General features: G+C 32.3%; 1 protein-coding gene across 3 annotated transcripts in view; it reads left to right on the top strand.

Moving 5' to 3' along the window:
- The window catches only part of LOC149088524 (protein trachealess-like), a 294,081-nt gene that overhangs the window by 65,988 nt on the left and 203,000 nt on the right, over nt 1–25,093 (top strand). The gene's annotated exons all lie outside the window — the stretch shown is intronic.

The following is a 25,093-nucleotide window of genomic DNA, read 5'->3' as shown; positions in this document are numbered from 1 at the left end:
AGTTGTAGACGAAGTCCGTTATAGTGGGGTCCATATTAATTGGGCTCTACTGTAAATCTTGGTATTCTTGGGAATAGAGAAAAAAGTCTTAGTTTTTTCATAGAAACGTAAAAATATATTTTTCTCAAAACAAATATATATTACATTTAGCCCTATTATCCAGTATATAAAGGGCTCGAAAGGGATAAAAAATTCTCCGATTGATTCTAAAATTGTAGAAAATATTTATGCGCATTTTTCTATTACACAAAAATATCTGAAAATATATCTACCACAAAAATATGGAAGCTCTGCTGCCACCTATCAAATAAAAACCAAACCATCTGTTAAAATTTTTTGTGTTGAGGGGCTTTTTTTTCGAATCAGTATGCATTGGAACGAACAAGATGCGTTAAATCGCCATGTAATAAAAATTTCATTACGCATACCAGTGGGAATTTCATGCGCCAAAATACCGGTTTATATGTTTTTGTGTCTGTCACTGAATGCTTTTTTTGTTTACCCCTTCTTGTAACCAGATCATGGCCCGTCGCTCTGTCTCAATGAAGAGATTTTAGCAGGTGGTCGAAGAATACCTGAGCCATGCTGGAAGCTGTGCATGTATGTGTTGTGAAGTCTGTTTTTCTGCGTAAGTGGGGGGGGGGGAGGAGACTTGTTATGTGTAGTGCTGCCATCTGCTGTAAATTTCTTTCTGTAGCTCTCGAAAATATATTAACCGGTATTTCGGCGCATAAAGTTTACACCGGTATGCAGCACAAATAAATGAATAACTAGTTTCATGTCACATGATGTTCATTTTCATTCCGCGGATTAGTTTAGAGAAGCAACAACTATTATCAAAACGATAAGAGATAATCATGTTTTTGCTCAATAGGTGCCAGCGTAACGCGGTTCCTCGTATTTATAATAGTAAACTATCAATATATGAAATGTCAGAAAGTTAAGAAATTTTACTCCATATACATGTAGGCTATATACCGGGAATTCACTCTTATAGTTGTCCAATGGCTATTTCCTGAACCGTTGGGTTTAGAGGCAACTTTCAACTACAAAAAATGTTTCAAATGATGTCGACCCACCCATGTTAAATGCCGTTCAAATGGAAAGAAAATTATCAGTAAAAAATGTTATAAGATTCAAATTTTTATACGGTCCCCTGTCCTTTAACTTCTTCTTCGCCGCTGTGGTGGTCGAGTGGTTATAGTGACGGACTCGCGATGCGAGGATCCGGGTTCGAACCCCACAGTGGTGGTCGGCTGAAGTTGGTTTTCTGTGGTTCCCAACTTCAAGGTCCAAATGCGAGCCGATCTCCCCGTTAAAAAGTCTCGCCACAGAGAGCAACAGGCCTACAACGTTGCAAATATTCAATCATTACACTTCACTCACAATTTGAAGTATAGATGGCAGCACTAAAATATCATACACAACATTAGCTACACACTCAGACTGTTAGGTGTACACACTCACTTTGTTCCAGACTCTGCCACGAAACTGGGCTGGAAGAGATCTCGGCAACGGGATAAGTCCGGTGGCAGAGACCCTGGCGTTCATTCATTCATGTCCTTTAACTTCCAGTAAGAAAGTTGTTGCCTTGTCTTTCATGAGACCAACAAAAAAATCGTCATTTTTCCAAGTGCATTAATAACCAAGATATTTGAATAAAAAAAAAGAAAAAAGGATAAAAACGGGGAAAGAACAGCATAAACTGACGGACAACACACCTTTCCCTCATTTATGCTGTTCTTTCATCATTTTTTCTCTATTTTCGAATTCAAATATCTATCAATATATCAAATATCTATCCGATTAGATCAGTGGTTCTCAAACTTTCCGAGCCCGCGGCCCGGTTTAATTCATTTTTGTGAGTCGAAGGCCTGGTCAAATACATGACCAACGGGAAAGGAATAAGGGAAAATAAAACGATAATCACTCGTGGCTCGGCATGAATGAGGTCAGAGCCCGGTACTGGGCCGCGGCCCGGCGGTTGAGAAACATTGACTTAGATACATGGAAATGTTTTTTCCGAAGCACCACGAATGATACGTAGCCTCATATAAGTCGCTATATAAAAGTACCTTTGTTAAGGCAACTAGGCAACTATGTGACAGAACAAATGGAATCAAACTACAAGCTGGAAAAATATGACAAAAATAACATCGCGACTTGCCACAAACATGTCTGCAAACAAGACAATAAAAAATAATAATAAGTGAATAAAATAATAATAAAAATAACAAAAGAGAGAGACTACGCTATTTATTTTTTGGTATTTTATTCGTCAGAAAATGACTTTGATGTGACTTTTCTTCAAGGATTACGTTTTCCCCTTTTTGAAAAAATAAATAAATAAATAAAAATTCGCAAGGAAAATTGTTTTTCTTCTCGTAATACGATGGTTTCGTTTCTTGAAGGAGAAAAGAGGTAAGATGGGGCTTGTCTGGCTCGATTCGAAAATTCTCGCAGCGGGTTGTCCAGTCAAAAACTTGACAAGTCTTTGGAAAAGATATTCAAACGAGACAAGCTTTTATATTTTCATCTCGATGGAGATGACAGCGATAATTATCTATATGGATATTTAAATACTTGTTTGCATACAGGGTGTCCTGTGAGTACTAATGCGGCTTTTATCTCATCAACTGTCCGTCGTAGAGGTGCGATTCAAATTTAAAAAATGCTCAGAACCCGTTCAAAAAGTACCCTGTACTAGTTTTGAGATTGAAAATACAGTGTGTCACAAAATAGGGAAAATCTAAATTTTTATACTGTGTTTCTCCATCTCCTAACTCTCAACGAGGAAGTTGTTGCCTGGTGTCTCCAGAGGCCAGTAAAAATATTTCAAGTTTCTAAGCGCAACATCCACTGAAATGCTCGAATTCAAAAATCGGAAAAAAATTGGGAAATGACTGCGTATATGAGAGTAAGGAGCGTTGCCCGTTGGTTTTTCCTGTTCTTTCATAACATTTCTTCCATTTTTGAATTCAAATATCATCGCGTGGAATTTTTTTTTTGGCCTCAAGAGGGACAGGGCAACAACTTTCTAATTGGAAGTTAGAGGACCGTATGAAAATTTAGTCTTTTTAATTTTTTTTTCACACTGTATTTTTACTCTCAGATTTGGTACAGGGTAATTTTTGAACGCCTTTTGAGAATTTTTTAAATTGGACTCGTACCTTTACGACGGACGATTGATGAGATAAGGGCCGAATTTGCACGTATAGGGCACCTTGTATGTATACTTATAAATAGACATTATTTGCTGGGAACGAGCCATCTATTTTTAACAATAATGAATTATTTATACAAAAATTGCCACGTTTTTAAGACAAATAAATTCAATTGGTCGAATGGTCGACGCGTTTCGGCTCTTCAATGGAGAGCCGTCACCAGGACCTCGTGGTCAGAATTCACACGAATGAGTCGTGGAGGGGTGATATACCCATTGAAACAGCCCCAATTGAATTTATTTGTCTTAAAAACGTGGCAAGTTTTGTATAAATTAAAACCAGGCAAAGTTTCTAATTTTTTTGTGATAATAATGAATTACTTTAATTTTAAAAGGATTTCTCATGGCATCATTTTTTGACGGCATCCATCAAAATTGTCAAAAAAAATTGATAATTCTTTATTTTTATCAAAGGAAACATTATATTTTACTTGTTATTTTTTTATAAAACAAATTATTATTATTATTGAAATTATTTTTCATAACGCATTACAGGTTTTCAAAAAAAAATAATGAATTAACTCATTAGATTCCAACTTTGTTCGCAATTGTGAACAATTTGTTATGCATTATATTCCTCATTACATTCTTCTGGTTGAATCGTGTGTCTGAAGAGACAGCATGGTGATAAGTTATCCAAAATTCAAGAAAACAATTTCATTGCTTATTATACTATACATCCATTTATACTTATTTAAGTCAAAAAATAGTTCATATATATATATATATATAATTGAATTGCAATTATCACGTTGTATAGTGTGTTCAATATTTTTTCCCCTCAAAATTAATGCTGACTAAAAATGATCACTATCGATTACGATAGGTAATTATTGATTTAATTTTTTTTCGATACGGATTTTAAATTTAATTTTTCTCCTATCGAAATAACTATTCCTCATTACAAAACTGGAATTTAAAGGTCATTTTAGTAAATAGTAGTTTTATAAATATTTTTCCAGCGTTTTTAAACCATCAGCAAATAGGAAGTCTTACATTTCTATATATTGAAGAAACGAAATTGATAGAAATTTGAAATTTCTTAAAAGTCTTAAAGACAAAAAAAAAAGAAAATAATTATTTGAACAATTTTAAGAACTCATTCAAATAATAAAAATAATTCTATATTTTTTATTGCTGTACTCTCTAATAATTTCAATATATACAGGGTAATGGTTCCCGTGTACTTAGAGCACACAGCCGAATTCTCGGACTATCTTAATGAGCCCGGAGAAAGATTTGTACTATTAAAAAATTGTTCAATTTTTGACCACCAGGTGAAAGAGTGTCACTTTTTTATTGCATTTTCCATTTTTTCCATAGTCCATAAAGCGTATATACAAAGTTTCAGTGGAATGCGTTCACCACATCGGGAGCTACATAGACCTGAGTAGAGTAGTGTGAGTATACTGACGAGCGCTACATTGGCCTCAGCAATGCCCCTATACTGAAATTACTGACCTCTGTTGCCTTCGATCTGGTGGACGCACTCCATTGAAACGTGGTATATAGGCTTTATCGACCATGGGGAAAAAAGAAAACGCTATAAAATAGTGTCACTCTTTCATCTGGTGGTCAAAAAATGAACTATTTTTTTATTGTATAAATCTCTTTCATGTTCTTCTTAAGATATCCCGAAAATTTGGTTGTGTTCGAATGAGTAGTTTTTAAGAACAACTATTCAGAGTACGGGGACTTTGGTCATTATCACCCTGTATATTAATACTTTCATTATTACAAAAATATTTCAAAATTATCGATATATATAAGAGTTTTTAATGCAAGTAAAATAATTAGGAAAATATCTATATAATTGCAATACAGAAAATTTTGAAATTTAATATTGATTTTTTTTTTAATATTCTGCGTTTAAAAAATGGCTAAAAATTCTTAAAATTTTTTCTCATATTTATTTTATTTTTTATCACTTAGAAAATTAATTTTGTTAACACTAAAGGAGAAATTTAAAATTTTAAAAATTAAATTGAATCCCATAGAATTTTTTTTTGACTTTCAAAATATTAGTAAATCTTAATATTCTCTCTCTCTCTTATATAGTTAATGGTTTTTAATATCTTATATTAAAAACCAACTACAAATATCAAAAGAACTAGAACGATGGTATTGTTGTTTAGAAAAAACACTAAAATTTAGTTCAAAAGTTCAGAAATTTTGAACTTTTAGACTTCAGAGAAATTGAATTTTTTTTCAATTTTAAATTTATCCACACGTGCTGGCAACCAATAGAAACAAAAACAATAATCAAAATCCAATGGACCTCCGTGTATTAATTAGCGTATCATCATTAAGATCGTATTTCGGAACACCTAAGGGAAATCTAAAGAACCAGATCCGCCCCGAAACAAGCAATTAGTCATCGTACAACTGACCTAAGGGCTGCCCGGGATCAGTATCAGATTAAAAGAATAATAATTAGAAGAAAAAAAAAAAGGAGGCATGATGAAGCACACAATATGTACTTCATTGCAATGCGCAATGAAACAAAAAAAATGATGTTTATAGCATTTACGTCGCTCGTTAATCTTTGACCATTAATTAGTCGCTAACTACTGTACACACTTCTTAATACTTTCCTATATTAATAATAATAACAAAAAAAAAACCTGTTCTCTCATCTAATTTATGTTTCTTCATACGGGGCGGTTTCTAAAATGGCGTTTTAACCCGTGATTTATGGAGAAGCGAATACGTTCATGTATCTTTTAAAAGTGTTCGAGGGTGCGGCGGCCATTTTTCGGGCTTTTTTTACTTTTAATGGCCGCTGGGGGGGAATCCTATGGGTAATATTAATAGAGTACTGATCGCGGAATTATGCGCATAAATATGAGACGTGATGAATGGATTACGTTTCAGAATAAGGTTCCCGATGTCTCTTATCCCCTTGTTTTATTCGGCAGGTAACAATGTTATCTTAGTATTATTTTTTTTCCTATGTTTATACTTGTTTTTTGGGTGGTATTGATGTTAATTGATTTCGGGGTTATTAATGAAAAATAATAATAAATAGAAATGATTCATTGGATTTTTTTTTTTTTTTTTTTGACTGACTTTAGTCATTTTTCCAATCAGGACCATTTGACCGACTAATAATACTAGACAACAAATGAAATTGCATCTCTGACAGGAAAATCTACAATTCCATTTGATTTTGACCTGCTTAACACGAATATCATCATGAAAACGTTTTAATGGCTTTTGTTTTTGAGATATTACCATGTGAAGTGGGAAAAAAATTCCTCACGAGCGATGTGGGAAAAAATGCAACAGTGTCATGCGTCCGACATAGAAATACATGATTCTGAATATTTTTGACCTGTCGAGTACGAATTATTAGCATGTAAACGTTCTATCGGTTTTTTTTTTGCAGATATTACCATGTAGTGTTACAAATGCAGTGCTTCATGAGCAGTGTCTGTAGATAACAATAAAGCCCGACATAAAACTACATAATTTTGAATAGTTTTCACCTGCTGAACACGAATATCACCATGAAAAAATTCGATGTGTTTGTTAGTAGATTACTTTTGCTGAACGTTGAAAAACATAGAAGCTGATATTTTGGCGCTTAAACTGTATGCAGCATAAAAGTAAAAAAAAAAAAAATATTAGTTTTATATCACATATTCTCATTCTGTACATCGGTTTAAAATCAACTATAATTTTATTCTTAGAATTATGACAGATAGTTTTGATTTTATCCAATAGGTGACAGCAGAAGTCTTAGTTTGAAGCAGTTTCTCGTATTTGTAATGGCAGAGTATAAAAATATAAAGTATAATAAGTTGGAAGGTTAAGAAATGTTCTTATTTTTTTGTTTTTCACCTGTTCATAAATTATTTCTCCCATTCAAGCCGGTTCGCAAAAATGTTAACTTTTGTTCATTCACTGGAAATTATGATACATTATTTGTATATTCACTTTTGATGAATTTTCTTTTTGATGAATTATCTAATGATGATTGCTGTCAGTGAATTTAATGTCGGTGATTTGCTGTCAGTGAATTTTCCGTCAAGAAATCGCTGTGGACGATTTCCCAGTTTCCCGTTTTTAAGGTATCTGATTACGTTGAAAACATCACTTTCGAAATATAAGAAAATATTGATAAAATATTTATATAAATAAAGAAAATATTGATAAAATATTTATATAAATAAAGAAAATATTGATTTTCATTTTTTTTGAAAGCCCAGTTTGTTGTAATTACAAAACAGTCCTTGTTTTGTTTATATAACGCTCAGAACCGAAGTTACGATCCCTTTAGTGTTGCGTTTATAAATAAAAGAAATACAGGAATAAAAACGTTAAGCTTGTTTTACGAAGAATGCTCTTTTTGACATTTTACTTGAGTTTGAAACATGATTTTTAAAAATCTATTCATTGTATCGTTACTAAATTTCAATATGATATTTTGCTATATATTTTTGAAATAATGAACCAAAATCTAAGGTCTATCACATAATTTCTTTAAATACAGTGTTTCATAGACGATATATAGAGTGAAATTTTAACATATTTGAGTATAACTTATGAGCATATCATACAATCATTCAACTTTTGGTTCATAACTTGCGCCATTAAATTCTGAATGTACTGTGAAAATAACAAAACATTCTATTTATATAATTTTTTGCGATCGTGTTTCGAATACTACATGAATTTCTACTACATGAAAATGACATAGGTAGACCAAAATTTATTATCGTTTCCACCATTTCAGGACACTTTATATCAAAAAGCAATATTAAGTTCACTCCAGTACCAATTTAAATAAAAGTGACGAGAAAGGTAGTCAGAGATACGTTAATTCTCGGCGGCTTAATTACAAGCGACCATGACACGCAAATGAAAACTAAAATGACGTTTTCTCTGTTACATATTCTTTTCATTGCATATTTCATAACATTCACACAGTTTTTTCTATGCAAAATTAGTTCTGAATTACATGATCAAAACGAAACACGTGTAATGTTCGGCCTCCTGTAGAACATTCCATACATAATTTTCTAAATGAAGAGACAAAAAAATATAAATAGAACCCCAAAAAAATCGTAACACGAATCCGTATATTTTACACGACGAACAGAAGCCCACGAGAAACATGATACATACATTTTAAGAGGAAAAATAACAATAATAAGTAGCAAAAGGTGTCTACAAGTGCTACTTTTGACCCTCGTTTAAAACGAAAATTGCACTTTAAACGTAGAACTACTGCTGGAACTACAGATTCCATTTTTATTTTCTCCTTGAAAGCATTCATATATATATATAGTAGTTAAAGTTGGGGTAGGGACACGTAATTGTAAGCGTGTGATTTCGGAACTCTAATCGGAGGGCCTTAAGAAAGAAAAAAAAAAAGAAACCGCTTTAAATAGGCCTATTAAGCACTATTACACCGAAGCACGCAAAGCCCTAATTTAAGAGAACCTCGGAATGTTGTCCAGTCCAACGTCACGGTTTTTCGTGCTGCCCCGCGTTAAATAATGATAATAATAATAAAATAAAAAAACTATATTCATGAAATATAGAAGAACTTGTTTATAAGTTTCAGGGCCCTCTCTTAAAAAAAAAAGTGTTTTACAAGTAAAACAAAAATTATTATTATTTTTAATCTTTTAACTAGGCCTTGCCTACTCTACTTGTTCTTGGAATGAACAGAAGCATGCTTTTTGTGCGTACTTGTAAAAAAGTCTTGAAATATCTTTCGGTTCATGTACTCGTTGAATTAGTATTCAACGCGTGCGGATTGTGTCCGTTAATTTAGGAACTGAAACAGTTTCTTTTCCTGTAATTATACTGTTGAAAAACTGTTAGAGCTTTTTTTGGGACTGTTACAACATATTTATGTGTTATATAAATATATAAATTACAATTACACGTAAATTCAATGGTTCTAGACATTAAATTTCACGCGTTTTGATATTCCCGTAGTACATTGGCTACAGCAATTAGGCTAAATGTGGATTGGTATTCATTATTTAATTCTAGGACTCTATCAGAGCTGGTCAAATCTATTGCGCGACATGCCCGGGGAATGCCAAAATTTGGATCTTGCATGCATTTTTTTCAACCACATATACGATTCTAGTTTACAAACTATTGATTGGGGCATGTAAATTTTTGAAGATTTGTCCAGCGCTGTACTGTACTTAATTTCTGATTGTTTTTTATAAACCAAACAAATCGCGTAGCGATTGATTTTTCTACGTTATCAGATCAATATTTCATTGATAATTTTTGTCGCACCACGGTCATTTTCTGCACACGAGGGCTAATTAGACCGGGACCTACAATTTATTGCTGATTCCGAACGGCAGGCTTGTTTTTTATACTCATCGAGTGGTTGGTGCGCTAACCCCTCGATGGGGGACTCCCTGCGGTAGCAATTTTTTGTTGCGGTCAAGTTGCCGTTTTTGTTGTATCCCTGCGTCATGAAAGTTTTCTGACAAGGACGAACCGGGTATCGAACTCGTGACACCTCTCAACATACTTTGGTACTTTAGGCGAGCATCTTATCGACCCTGCTACCGCGCCCAGATCAATACTTCAAAATTCCATTCATATAAATCTATTAGAATACCATTAACTTTTTCTGAATGATGGATTCAATTTCACGAAGCCATTGAAATTAATCGCAGTTTAATTTTTTTTCCAAATAGGAAATTCGAAATAAGTAGTACAAATTAAATAGGTAAAAGTTCAAATAAATCATCATTGAATGCTTTGAATTAAGAATCAATAAAATCAGAAAAATCACTAAAATTAATTATTATTAAATTCTTCTAAATTACGAAATAATTAAAAAAAATGTCACGGAGAGTTAATAACTGTCACGGATAAGTTCTCATGGATGATGAATTTGAAATTGAATATATTCATAAAAATAAATCATGTAATTCTTCTGAATGGTCAATTTAAAATTAAAAAAATAGTTGTGAAATCAAAGTTAATGATAACAATTATAATTAAAAATTTACCAATCAGTTAAATTATCATCAAGTTATTCTGAATGATGAATTAGAATTAAAAAAACCATTAAATTCATCTGAATAATGGAAGTTTTTAATCAAATTTTTGCAATGAATCAACATTATATTCTTTGGAATGATTAATTCAAAATATATAAGGAATAATTGAGGTAAGTTATTAATTATATAGAAGAACATTATAAGTTATTCTAAATGATGAAATGAAAATTTTAAAATCATTGAAACCATTTATCACTGAATTTTTCCGGATTTTTAATGTGAAAAATCATGTAAATAAAAAAAATAAATTGAAATGAATCATTATTATATTCTTCTGGATGTGATTAATGAAATAAAAATAAAAATCATGGAAAAGTCCATCATTGAACTTTCATGAATGACGAAATATTGAACGAAAATAATCAAAATGAATCAGCACTGAATTCTTCTGAATGTTAAATTCAAAACGGAAAATAATTGAATTCTTCTAAATGGTAAATTTAAAATGTAAAATCATTAAGATGAGTCATCATTGAAATCTTTGGAATGATGAATTCATTAAAAAAAAACATTGGAACGAATTATTTTATTGAATTTTTCTGAATGCAGAATTGAAAATGTTATTAATCATTGAAATGAATTATCATAAAATATATTGAATAAATTATTCAAAACTGAGAAAATCCCTAACATTAATCATCATTAAATTTTTCTAAATCACGCATTAAATTCAAAAGAAATTTTCACTGACAATCATCTCAAATTCTAGAGAATGATGAATTCGAAAATGAATAATTAAAATAAACCATGTAATTTCTTGAATCATAAGTTCAAAGCATTGAATTCTCCAAAAGAATGATTAAAACATTTATTAAGAAGAGCAATCAGTTATTAAGAATTTTTCTGAATGATGAATCAAATATTAAGATTAAAAAATCAAATATTAATGTTAAAAATAAATTAAATATTAATGTTAAAAATAAATTAAATATTAATGTTAAAAATAAATTAAATATTAATGTTAAAAATAAATTAAATATTAAAAAATAAATAAATTAAATATTAAAAAATAAATAAATTAAATATTAAAAAATAAATAAATTTGGATACTAAAATAAGAAAAATTAAATATTAAAAAATAAATAAATTTGGATACTAAAATAAGAAAAATTAAATATTAAAAAATAAATAAATTTGGATACTAAAATAAGAAAAATTAAATAATAAAATAAAAAATTAATTAAATATTGAAATTAAATATAAATGCTAATTTTTTTTTTAACTGGAATAACACAACACATAAAACATACAACCAAAACAACTGAGGAAACCAAACCCCCCCCCCACAAAAAATTACATTACGATGACACAGTCACCCTGTGTCCCCCCAACGGACTAAAAGTCCCTGCAGTAGGTCAATATAAATTAGATTAAACAGTTAATTAGATTATGCAAAGCCTTGTTATAGTACTATATACTGCTTTATAAATTCGTTAATATTTTATTTGGAGAAAAGAAATTGATAAAACCAATTGAGTAAGAAATAAACATATAATTCGATATTTAGAGTAGAAGAAAAATATCATTAATCACTTTCAACTAAGCACCGGTTATTAATTATTATCTTCGGTTATTTATGGGTTGTTCGGCAAAGTATAATCTGTGTGTGAATTAAGCATTCCTGTTAATTATAGACTTTTTCTTTGAGTATAAAACTGGGGTATAAAACTATATATAAGGCTTGGTTTTTTCGTTTTGGTTATAAATCTCTTAATTCTTCTCCGCCATCGAATGGCAATAGTTAGAGAAGGGAAAAGAGTTGAGACCTTTTAGTCTCGAGTCCATTCATTTTGCCCTCCTCCTTCTTGATTTCTTTATTGAAGCGCCATTTAATAAATTACGATTATACGCGTCCCAACCTTCTTTGAGAAGATGAAGCCGTTCGTCTAGTTCTCTGCGAGCAGGAGGTCGAACCCCGGACCTTTTTTTTTTTTTCACAGGGTGGAAGAAAACTAAAAAAAAAATAATAACAACAACAACAGAGAATGCTTATATTACTCGAGAAAAGAATAAGACCGCTTTTTTTTAAGTTTTATTGAAGCTTAGTCAACTTTGACCTCACCTAGATAGTACGTTACCCTAGTTATTGCCTTGGCATCTGCCAAGTCCTTACTTCGTCCATGCAACCGACATTAGTTTTTTAGTCTTAAGTTAGTGTTTCTTTATCTTAAGAGTGAGAAAATATATCAGTTTAAAAAATATTTTTTTTGGAATAGTGTTCCGTTTGAGATCTTCATAAAAGCACTGCGTTAATTTCTTCATGGACTAATAATTTTCGTTCTACCGCTCGACGTTAATCGTTCAAAATAATGGACAAAAATATTTGTAATTTGGGTTTTTGTTTTGGATACTCAAATTCTAATAGTTTTTAGTATTTTTTTTTGATCGCATTAAATTTTTTTTTTCCAAGTTTAGTGAGTCGTGCAACATACTATAATAAATATTTATGTGGTATATACAACTATCACTAAACCAGACATGAACCTCGTCCATATTCCTCCACGGAACTTCTAACGAATTGGTACATGCTGGAATATGTGTGTTTGTATATAGTGAACCTTCCATGAAGTTTCTTTCTGTGTAGTGTTTGTTGCGCAGTGCTGCCATCTGCCATGAATTTTTCTAACCTATGCACGAAGTATAATGATTGAATAGTATACCGCTGACGCCTGGTGCTCTCTGCGGCGGGACTTTTTAACGTTGAGATCGGCTCATATTTGTGCCTCGAAGTTGGGAACCACAGTATATGATATATACAGAAAAAAATATTTCAGATTTATAAAGACAGACCGAAAAAAAGATCTGAAATGAATTCAAACAGAACTAAGTTTGTTTCGAGATCGGTAGTAAGCTTATTTTGAGATTGATTTTAGAGCAGACTAAAACTTACTCTGAAATTGATCAGAGCAGACTAAAACTTACTCTGAAATTGATCAGAGCAGACTAAAACTTACTCTGAAATTGATCAGAGCAGACTGTAATGTTCATCATAAGCGGAGATAGACTTGGAAGTCTGGGGGGCACAGTCATTATTGCTGGGGAGGGGGGAGGGCACAATGGTGATGATGTCAACTCATATATGCATATATACATTAGATCAGTCGACTCTACATTTGACGATTATCGATTACTGCAAATAAAAACAAATTTTGAGGATCGATCAGAAAAGAAAATATTTAAAGAAAACACAGATATATATATTGTGTGTGATGACGCTTATAACAAGCCAAACGAACTTTGAATCAGAGTGGACGAAAAAAGATTTAGAGCAACTAAATCAGATTTTGAGATTGATTAGCGCAGATGGAACAAGATTTGAGGATGGATCAAAGTGAATGGAAAAATATTGCGATTGATCAGAGCAGACAAAACTAGATTTAAAGATCCATCAGGGTAAATGGAATAAGATTTGAAATCGATCGCACAGCAAATCAGGACTGGACCACCTCACCGTTCACAAAGAAAAAGAAGTCATCAACTATAAAGAAAGACTGATAGAAAACAATAGAACGTCGTGGAAATCGTACGATTCAAATTGAAGATGAAACCGATTATGAATTTTATATTAGATTTATGATTGATTTCAATATGCGATTCAGGACTTTACATTCCAATCAGGATTTAATTTGTGATATAGGATTATATTGTTTGATTTATGATTGTATAATGTAATACGTAATCTTGCAACTGATTTATACTTGGATTATGATTTTATACTTGTTATGATTATAATGTATTTCGTAATGTAAAAATGATTTTTTTCTATAAATAAATTGCCAGAGGTACCCGGTCCGTGAGGACAATGAACCGATATTGCTATATGGCGATATGGCCTGGGTATCTTTTGGTTTGACGGTACAAAAAAATACTCTTTACATATACTATTTTAACTGATTTCTGTTAATTTAAATGCTGTTTGAAGGGTGGTAACTCAAAATTTCTCGGGAAAATGATTTTGTGTGTGTTCCCAATGCTTTTTGCGTCCCTTCCAAAGGTCGATCCTGCCTACGCCTCCGATCATGCTATTCCAAGAAAATCAGTTATTTTCTATCATTTCGGGGAGGAGAGCAGACCCACTGTCGTCACGGCCTTGACTCTGGGTATCCTTTTCCCCCTTCTTGTGTTTTTCTCATAAATTTGGAAATTGCAACATTTTTTGTTTTCCAAAAATGATGAAATTGGCAATTCAAGTGAAAGTCATAAAAACCATGCTGTTGCGTGATATTCAGCTTTTTTTCAGCAGTATTTCGGCAGAGATTTTTTTTAGTGATAACATGATCACCCAATTAACGTGGTAATTCCAACCAGGATGTTTTTATCATTTACAAATGAACAGAAAAGTTGTATCAACTCAAAATTGTGTGTAGAAATCACTTTTTACACATTTATTTCCGCTTTTAGTAATGTAATATACACAAAAATTAAATTTTTATATTTCAAATAAATTTGATTATCATAACAGCATTTTATTCTGTTATTAGTGGGTTTTAGCTGTACAAAAATGTAAAAACGTTGTTGGGGTCGAAATCTCTACTTTGGTAATTTATGTTATCTTGCATTATTTTGTTATTTATCTTTAGTTTTTGATTTTTAATTCTTTATTACGGACTTTAGCTAGACCAAAACTTACAACAGAACCAAATGATAAGTAAATTTAATTATTTCCTTATTTGTTTGGTATTTTATGTACGCGTGTCAAGTTTTGGCGTAACATTACGGTAGCTCTCTTTCTGTCCGAGTATGAATGGCATTTTTACATGCTACTGAAAAGAGGACGTGGTCACAAAAAAAAAAAAGCAAAAAAACAAAAAGTATTCTTAACGAAATTTGCCGGCTTCATAAATTATTTAAAGCCCAGCCCCGCTGTTGATTACGAAGTCACTCACCACTAAATGCTAATTGAACTGCCTGCCTCCAGGACCGACCAACCTTAAATATGCACGACTCACTCCGCATGTTTCCTGCTTTTGTGAGTGTGTGTGTGTGCATGTGAGCTCAGATTATAGGGCTGTTCTTTTTTTTTGTATTTTTTCAGAAAAAGATACGGTTATGTGATTTTTTGGCGTTTAAAGCTAAGCAGTAGCAGCAGGTGCAGTGTTTCAATTCGAACGAAGATTACCGTGGACACGCCCTTCGACGTAGTCATAGTGATCGCATGACACCATGCAAAACGATTGACCAACTCTGGAAATTAAAAAAAAAATCATTTTTCAGGTCAATCTTATGAGAGTCTACTTGATTTGTTTCCGACATTTTGCGAGACGTTGGGTGGAGGTTAGGGTGAACATTTGTGTGACATAAACTGATAAGACATGTCAAAAAATGCAATTTTCGTAACGTGACTTCATATACTCACGCTAAAGCCCTATTCACCATTGCGTGCAATGAGAATCGTGCTTTTAAGGGTTTGCCTATCTTTCACCGTGGTGAAAAAACTACTCTAGTAAAAATATCATTAAAAACAGTATTTAACCATTGATTTATTTCAATTTTTGTACACATGCATTTGATAGTATATGTTATCCTATGTCAGTAAAAAGTTTTTACATACCTCTAATACTTAATTTTTTTTTGTAAATTTCTAAAAAGAATTGCATTATTAACACTTTGCGCGCGATAAGTTAACATGCCATCAATATAATTGAATAAAAATTGACTAAGATGAAGGAAACTGTTCAGTTCATGAAATGAAAAAGATTTGAGATCCATTTTTGAATACTAGGGTTATAAAAAAAAATACAATGAAACCTGTCTAAGACAGGCACTGTACCAGATGGAAACACGTCTTAGGTCAAGATTACACTATAAAAGTTTGAAAAAAAACTTTTACAAAACTTGGAAAGAAAACCGATAAGCCTATTGACTGCATTTTGGTTGGATATTATAAAATCACATAAGTTTACAGAAGAACTTTCATAAACGTTTTATAGTGTAATATCGCCTTGCGCTGGGATTACACTATAAAAGTACTCCTATAGAACTTAAAAAATACCACCAATAAGGTTATTGGTTACATTTTAGAAAATCCAACCGATGATCTTAGTGGTAGCATTTTTCAAGTTTTATGAATGGACTTTTATCCATCTTTTATAGTGTAATCCCGGCCTTAAACGGAATCAAAACACAGTCTGTTCAATGATTAGTGCTTTGATTTTGCACCTTCATAAAACGGATATTTGTCTAAAATAAAATATTTCAGTCTCTTGACGTTTCGTTTCGTACAGGTTTCACCGTATTTAATTTTTTTGATTGAGCCAATGAAATCTCAATCTATTTAATCAATTTGTTACTGTATATTGTTTTCTTTATATTAAGAGATGGTATTTTTTCGGCACGAAATATACTGAGAAATCGAATTTACTGGATGTTATGCCGAAACTGATATTTGGAAAGAAGTTATTTGTCTCCTCCAACGCTAACTGGGGCGAAAATTGCTGTAGTTGAGGCTGCCGTCTCCACTCAGCGCTTCACACTACTCATGCGTGCTATAAGGAATTGCGAAGTGTGTCTCTGGTGTATTGGTTAGCGCACTTGTGTGCCCGGTATGCAAAGGAATCCGGGTTCGATTCCCGGAAGAAGCAAATCACTTTTCTTTCCAAATATTAGTTTTCGGCATAACATCCAGAAAATTCAATTCCTCAGCGTTTTCTTCATTTTGAATAAATTTTTATTCAATTTCGGTTCTTTGATGTCATGCTATTTTGTCATGGACACAGGGTGTTAATCCTTTCAGAGGCAATTAGAAATCGCTAAACCTCCCTTCAAAATGCTACATCTTTTTTAATGAAGTAAGTAAGTAGGCTTTCGTCCGATTTTCAGCGGATGCAAACTAGGGGTATAGGGAAAAGTTTCCTATTGAGAAATAAACTGCACTGAATAAATTCAAAATACCTGTTCTTATCAATTCCAAAATAACAGGCTTTTACCGTGGCGAGATATCTCGTCATTGCCGGTTAAATATTTAATAATGCTTCTTTGGAAATTTACGAAAAAGAAAAATAAGCATTGGAGAAATGTAAAATTTTGCACTGGCATAGGATAGAATATAGAATCAAATATATGTGCACCAAATTTGAAATTAAAATATTATTTAACCATTGGTTTATATATGATACTTGTACTAGAGAATAGTTTATTATATGTTAAAAGGTAGGAGACCCCTCTTCTGATAATTAATACGTAGGAATATCGATTAGATTCTATGTACATAATGACATCTCAGCTTCATGGACATAGAAAAAAAAATTGTGAATTAATTATTTTCTCAATTAATTATATTTTCTCCAATTTCTATAAATAAAAAGTTGGAGCTGTTTTAGTTGGTGTTGTCATTCCGAAATTGAAAAAAAAAAATCGGGCTGTCATTATTGAAACTGTTTTATTTTTTCTCATTATAATGCGATAATCTCTTAATACGCCAGAATAAACGGTCTTCATTAATCAAAGGCAGAATACAAAAGAAAGAAGAATCCTATCGCGTAATATTTGCATGAGTTGATTAAAATTCAGCCAACGAAGAAAAAAGAAATCCTTACTTAATTAACGCAAACAATTAATGACTAATTGTCATGGTGGCTTAGTTGAGCGTTACATGCTCGAATTATTAAGTAAGTTGGAGGAGATGTAAAAAAAAATATATTAATGTGCCCGAGGATTGCCTGTAGGAAATTGATTAAAATTTTTGATCAGAATTCGGAAATCATGCATCCGTGCCCTGTCTTCATTGTTCTCCATACATGAGGATTCATGGTAATTCTCACTAATCTTCTCGAATTTTAGGTGAGAATAACTGAGATTTTAAGTTTAGTATTTAATTGAAATCGCGGACTATATTAATTGGATAACAAAAAAAATTCACGAAAAATTCATTAGTAGACCGTAGATAATTGTCAGGTTGTCTCTCCGCTGCGAAGAAACCTTTTACTCACTAGGAAAATATTTGATTGTCGAAATACCTTCTTGTCGCACAGTACATAATCTTGATTATTCACTTATATGAATATATAGTGAAATATTGATCTAATAATGTAGAAAAATTGTTGCGCGTGTTACGTTATTTATTAAAAAAAAACCCAACTCAATATGTAACGGTAAATGTGATAAATCCGGTTGTATGCATAATCACCGGAGTAAGCTTAATATATTTTGTTCATCCATTGCGGATCTATAATATTTCCCAGTTATTATGCAATGCCTGCCTCATAATGACAAACATGATAAATCATCAAGGAATTCTTTAAGTTTGCCAGACGCTATGCATAAACTTTGATCTAGGATGATGAATTCTATCGGTAAGGTGGGTTATGTTTGCAAATATTGATAAATATGAAAAAAAACCCAACATGATAAGACTGATAAATTTTTCAATGTTCACGATTATTTAATTTAATTTTTGTGGCGAAGAACGTGTAATGCAAGCATGACGTACGGGAAAAACTGATTAGTAAATTCAATTAAGGTGAAATTCCCCGTACGGTTTTTCCATATTTATTAAACTTACCGACTTTATTACAGACGGTAAAAGTGATGAATGTAGTGAAATTTAAGAGAAATTACTGAGACGATTGGTCATTATGTATAATTATCGATATATCACATTTAAAGTCATATATACTGTCCTAAGATAAAGAAATGAATATTCTTATCCATATTTCAGCAGCTATATAATTCAATTATAATCATATATCCCTAAAGTATACATATTTCAACATTCCATATATATATAGTATTTTCTTGATTTTCTTGAGTATAATCGAGATTCTGAAAACCAAAAAAAAAAAAAAAGGAATTTCTTAGTGTGGATTTTGCGTCACTGCTGCGCTTGCCTTCAGCTTCTTTTCCTCAAAGATTGGAATAGAAATGTATATTTAAAAAATTAATTTGTTAAAATTAATTAAATAATTAATGCAAAAAATATATTTTTTCAAGATTTATTGCTGATGTGTAAATGTCAGTAGGGAAATCGAAATTTCTAAAAAAAAGTGACAAACAACTCTTTTCGTTTAGTAATAAATTCTTAATAGTACTAATAACTTTTTCAAGAAGCTACCTTTTAAGAAAAGCTCCCCCCTAATTTAGTAATAATTCCTTAAATAATTTAATGCTCAGTTTTTTTTCGAGCCAACAATTTGTTCAGAGTTAATAACAGGAATTGAAAGCCAGAAAAATCATTAAAAATAGATGTATTTTGAGTTATTGAAGATGAAATGCTAAAATATCACACACAAAATAAATGTATTGAAGTAATATTACTTTCGAAATATATAACTATCTTCTGTTTGTGATTCAAACTATAGTAAGGGGAAAAATACGGATTGCAAACTTCCAGGTAGAAAAAAAAAGAAATGTGAATAAAAAATTTTAACAAATCAGTGAAATCATACCTCCATATGCTTTGCAACAAAGAATTGTTGTCGTTACTTTTTAACGGCCAATGTTTCTATTTAGGAAAAATGTATCGTTCCCAATATAGATAAGGAAGAAAACATTTTTTGTGCATGAAAAACATCTGATGTTTTTTGAAGGTGCTAAACTTAATTTGAAAATCAAAAATTTCATTCACTTCAAGAATTTTAACATAAATTTAATTTTTTTTAATAAATTGTAAAAAATAATAAATTGTTTTATGGAGGAATGAAAAATTAAATTTTAAAGTCCAGGAAACATATAGGAATTTTTTTTTTGTGAATTTTTAGGTGGATACACTTGCTTCAAAAAGTTAAGCACGCGACGGCTCATATGACATTACGACACCACTTTTAACTTGCCCTTCTAGATTGCACGGTTAATGGAACACAAACTCGTGGTACTCGCGCATACAGTCCCTTCACGTGGAGCCTTCGGCACTCAATACTAGCAGATAGTGTCTTACCAAGTGATATTGCAACCTTGGAAGTAACAATTGTGGAGGTCGCTCGTCGATTCCGCTCAGCTACTATAGCAATATACCAATTACGGAAACAATTCCAAAGCAAGTCAAACAGCTGACCGGAGACATGGATCTAGTCAACCAGGGTTACCATCTGATGATCGGTATATTGCCATAGTACCCAAGGGGAATTCACGAGTGATTTTCACCACTGTTACATCCATTGTTGCAATATCACTTGGTAAGACAAAATTTGCCAGTACTGTGCTCCGAAAGCTTCACATGAAGGAATTATGTGCCCGAATAACACGCATTTGTGTTCCATTAACCGTCCAATTCACAAGGACACGGTAAAAGTGGTGTCGTTATGTTTTATAAGCCGTCGCGTGCTTAACTTTTGGGAGCGAGTGCATATCTAAACTAAAGGTTCAGAAGGAGAAATATAAAAAAATAATAATAATAAAGAAAATCAATACAAATCTGAATTCACATCCAGTAAAAGATTAACTAAAGGAAATTCAAAATATAAAATGGAAAGAATATGACATTACCTTACGTGCAAAGACAATTCTGAAAATTGTATCTTCAAACTAGCTGCAGTAATGAACGTTTAAAGAACCATTGCAGATATGCAAAACTAGGCATTTAAGTGTTAAGATTTCATTATTGATGCATGAAATTTTCACACGCGGATTATATATAGGAAACTACGGTAATTACAAAAGAAAACCCTAACACAACGAAAATAGATAGTCACAATAATTTACCGGGAAAAAAGATATACCATATATCTCTATTTATATATATTTTTTCCATCTTCGTTTCGATCATCTCTCTTCACGGCGTCCTTTTTTCTTATTACTTTCTTGAGAGAGAGAGAAGGAAGCGAAAAATGATGAGAGGCATTCACAGAAGAGCCACCGCCACCACCAAGATGAAGGACGAACGAGATGAAAAGAAGCACTTTCTTCTCTTTAATTTCTCCTTATTTTCCCACCTTCTTCACGGAATCTTTCTGTCTGCAAGTGTCTCTCTCTCTCTCTTCATCCTCACATCACACTGCGTATACACACACATAACATGTATATGCTTTACCTCACGCTAGAGAGGGGGGGGGGCTAGAGTTTTTTTTTCACTTGAAACAAACGTATTTTTCCATCTCCTCCTGCCCCTCCTCAAACAGATTCTCCCGGTGAAGAACCTATTAGGGAAGAAAATCAGAAATCGACAATCGTGTCACGTTCCTTATCTGTAATTGTGTGGCAAGAGGCGGAGGAAATAGACCACGAGAAGCGAAAGCTTTTTCCAAGGTAAAGCCACCAACCATTCAAGAGAGAGACGACATTTTCTCTTGTATGAGGATAGAGAATTTCTCTCTTCTCTATTTTATTTTTTAGGGTTTTTTTTTTATATTTTTACCCTTAGATTCTGTTTACTTTTATTTCTTCTTTTTTTTGCCCCTTTTCTTCTCAATGCTGTAAGCGAAATAATATTTTTTCCCTCTGGATAGGGAATAAATGAGAAATGTTTGGGGAAATAAAAGACGCCTGAAGAATTCAAGGGTGAAAATGTGTAAAAGAACAATAAGAGAATTAAAATTTTTTATTTAGTTTCACAAAGTTGACAAAATTGGTAATGAGGTTGGAAATAAAACGTGAACTGTCTCTCTCTCTCTCTCTCTCACACACACATATTTAATCTGTCTTTTAGTTTATAAATAACTGTATTGCTCCTTATTTGGGTTGCGTAATTTTTTTTTATTGGAATTCGCAGATTTTATCATTTTTATTAGGATTTGCAGGTTTATAATCTTTTCCGGGATTTGGAGATTTTCAATTTTTACTGGGATGTGCAGATTTTTCATAACTTTTGGGTGAATTTGAGGATTTTGACGTATTTATTGGACTTTGCTGATTTTTATTTTTATCGGAATCTCCTGATTTTCCTTTTTTTTATGGAATATTTGGAATTCTTAGCATTTTTATAATTCACCTCTTAGAATTTTAAAGCTTTATATATTTGAAATTTCAAGTTTTTATTGGATTTCAAAAATGTTGAACATTGAAATGATTTCCGTCAGAAATTTTTATTTTGAAATAGGAGATTTTTTTGCCGAGTTCTGCCCTCACGGGGCCGACAAAATTTGGAAGAATTTGCTTCGGATTTTAGACATTTCTTTCCTAAAGTAGTTTTGTAATTTAATTTAAAAAAACCTAAAAACATATCAACCGGTATTTTGATACATGAAATTTATTTGCTTATGAAGCAAAAAACAAATAATATGTAGTTATATGACACGTTTTGTTCATTTTTATGATGTATACCGGTTTGAAACCAACAACTAATTTTATTAAAAATTGTAATACATAGTTTAGTTTTTATTTGACAGATGACAGCAAAAAACATCATATATTTGTGATGTATAAGATATTTTTTCTGATATTTTTGTTAGGAGAGAAATGCAAATAAATATTGTCTACAATTTTAGAATAAGATCGAAGATTTTTTTATCCCTTTCGGACACTTTATCTACTGTATATAATAGGGATATAAGATTCAATTTCTTTGGAAAAATATTTTTATGCAAACTAAGAAATTTGTTTTTCTCTTCTCCCATGCATACCACTTTACCGCAACACCAACTCCGGTTTATATCGCCATGCATACCATTAGAATTCACAATTTCACTGGTACTGAGGTTTTCCAGAACAGCCCAGTTGCAGTATATGAGAGCTCATGGAAACAAATTAATATACAATATGTTCACTACACATTTTCATCGTGACTACCAAAGACATTTGACACATTCACACGTTTCACACATTTCTGTAAAATTCACATATGTGTGTAGAAACACTCGCATCATCATCATCGATGGAAAAATTTAAAATGGGAGTGTCCAATATTTTTATGCCCATATTGGTCATGTCGCGAAAAATACATGCCTAGTAAAAATGTTTGCATACCTCGGACGACAAATTTGCCCTAACCTGCATTGTACAAAATGAACCAAAAATATATGTTTATAGACAAACTCAGTATACCCCGACAAGCGTTAAAGGTTTCAAAGATCTTCACTTCTTCAAGAATAAATAGATATATAAATATACATATATATATATATACACACACACGATTTCCTCAGAAAACCACAAAACTGGTGTATCAGCCATATCTTAGCCCCCGGGAAAAGCCACCACCAAAAGGCAATAAAAGTTTAATCGAATAAAACTGAACAGTTTTCTCTCTCTCTCCCGATTTCCTTCGAGAAATATATGGCAAAGACCACAAGTGATTAACGTGGAATGTTCTCGAATATATACCATATCGAACAGGAGGAGGAGGAGGAGGAGAGAGAGAGTACGAAATGGTGGAAGAACTTTGAAACATTCGCATTAAAATTTCAAGGTAAACGGGGTAAAAGACGGGGGCGGAATGAATCTCCACAGATGGCAAAGGGCCTTTGCAACCAAGTTGTCTCTCGGTATCGGTCTCTCAATCCTCCCTCCTTCACTATTCCCGAGAGGGTTCAAATCCCTGGAAGGTTGTTCAAGTACATATCCATGTACACACACACATACTCCTCAGTATGTATATAAACGGGTTGTTGTAAAACCCTACCATAACCACCGCCACCACCGACACTAATAGATCCAGTAAAACACACCGAAGTTACATCATTTTAAAATGGCTCGGGAAGAGGTGAATCGCTAAGATTGGTATAAGGTACTATCAAATTTCTTGTAAGATTTACAACAAGAAACATTTATGTCAATGCCATTTTCTCCATTTATGGATTTTACGGAGGTGGGGAGGGGAATCATAGCTCCTTCATAGCCTTTCCCCACCAACCACCTATCCCTTTTGGCGTGTATTAAATCACAAATCAAGAGTAACTTATACGCGGTACCTAATCTCCTACGGTTTTCCAGTACTGTCCTGGAGAGAAAGAGAGAGAGAGAGAGAGAGAGATACAAGATTGTGTGTTATTGAGTCCCTATTTACTCTCGTTTAGTGTCATGGAGAGGAGGAATCGGTAAGATGTTGGGATTTATAGCCCCCTAAAGTTCCATCCTTCTCTGTAATGGACGTGCGGTACAAAAAATGGTGAAGGTTCTAGGAAATATTGGTATCGTAAAAATTATGATGTACCTTTTTTCCCTCTTTTTATCCCTATATATGTGTTTTATTTTCTTCAATGGATAAAAATTTTTGATCGTTTTTTATTTTTTCCTGGAGGAATTTAACATTGTCTTTATTGAACAGTTACATTGTTCCTTGGAGACTATTGCCCGGGAAACAAAGAGCTCCTTGTATAGGAGATAAACACACCTTATAATAGTGGAATATTTGACTTGTTTATTTCGTTTTCTTTGAAAATGTCGGAAATTTTGTACTTATAATGGAAAGCGTCCTTTGGGTACATTGACTAAAATGCATTAAAAATATTATTATTGTTGAAAAATGTATGACATGCTTTTTTATCTTGACGAGAAAAGTGTGTGAAATTCATTTAGTTATCGAGTTCATGTCTCAATTTAATTACCGATTGTTGCGTAATTACACATTATCGTGAAATAAAATTAATACTGTATCTTTCGTAAATAGAGCAAATTCTGTAATTTTTAAAGTGCGATTTTTACTAAATTTTCGCTATTTTAACTAAACACATAATACAAGGGAAATTAATTTCAAATACAATAGACTCTGGACTATCCGGAGTAATGTGGTTGATGAGCAGGCCTGGTAATAAAAAAGCCGGATAGGCCATAGTTCTATAAATGCTCACTCCCTGCCCCGTCCATACCATTAAAACCACATTTTTAATATCACACAAAGCTCGCTCTTATTCATATATTCTGGTCTCTTAGTACAGGCCAGTACTTTATAAATGTTTCTTATGTAGGCCTACTGTGTGTGTGTTTTAAAAATGTATTACAGAAAATGAAGTTC

The sequence above is a fragment of the Pholcus phalangioides genome, unplaced genomic scaffold (genome assembly GCF_987345545.1).
Source record: "Pholcus phalangioides strain wild (caught in Gottingen) unplaced genomic scaffold, Ppha-v1.0 ptg000003l_1, whole genome shotgun sequence".
In the NCBI taxonomy this organism is placed as follows: domain Eukaryota; kingdom Metazoa; phylum Arthropoda; class Arachnida; order Araneae; family Pholcidae; genus Pholcus; species Pholcus phalangioides.
This window is presented reverse-complemented; position numbering and strand designations above follow the sequence as displayed.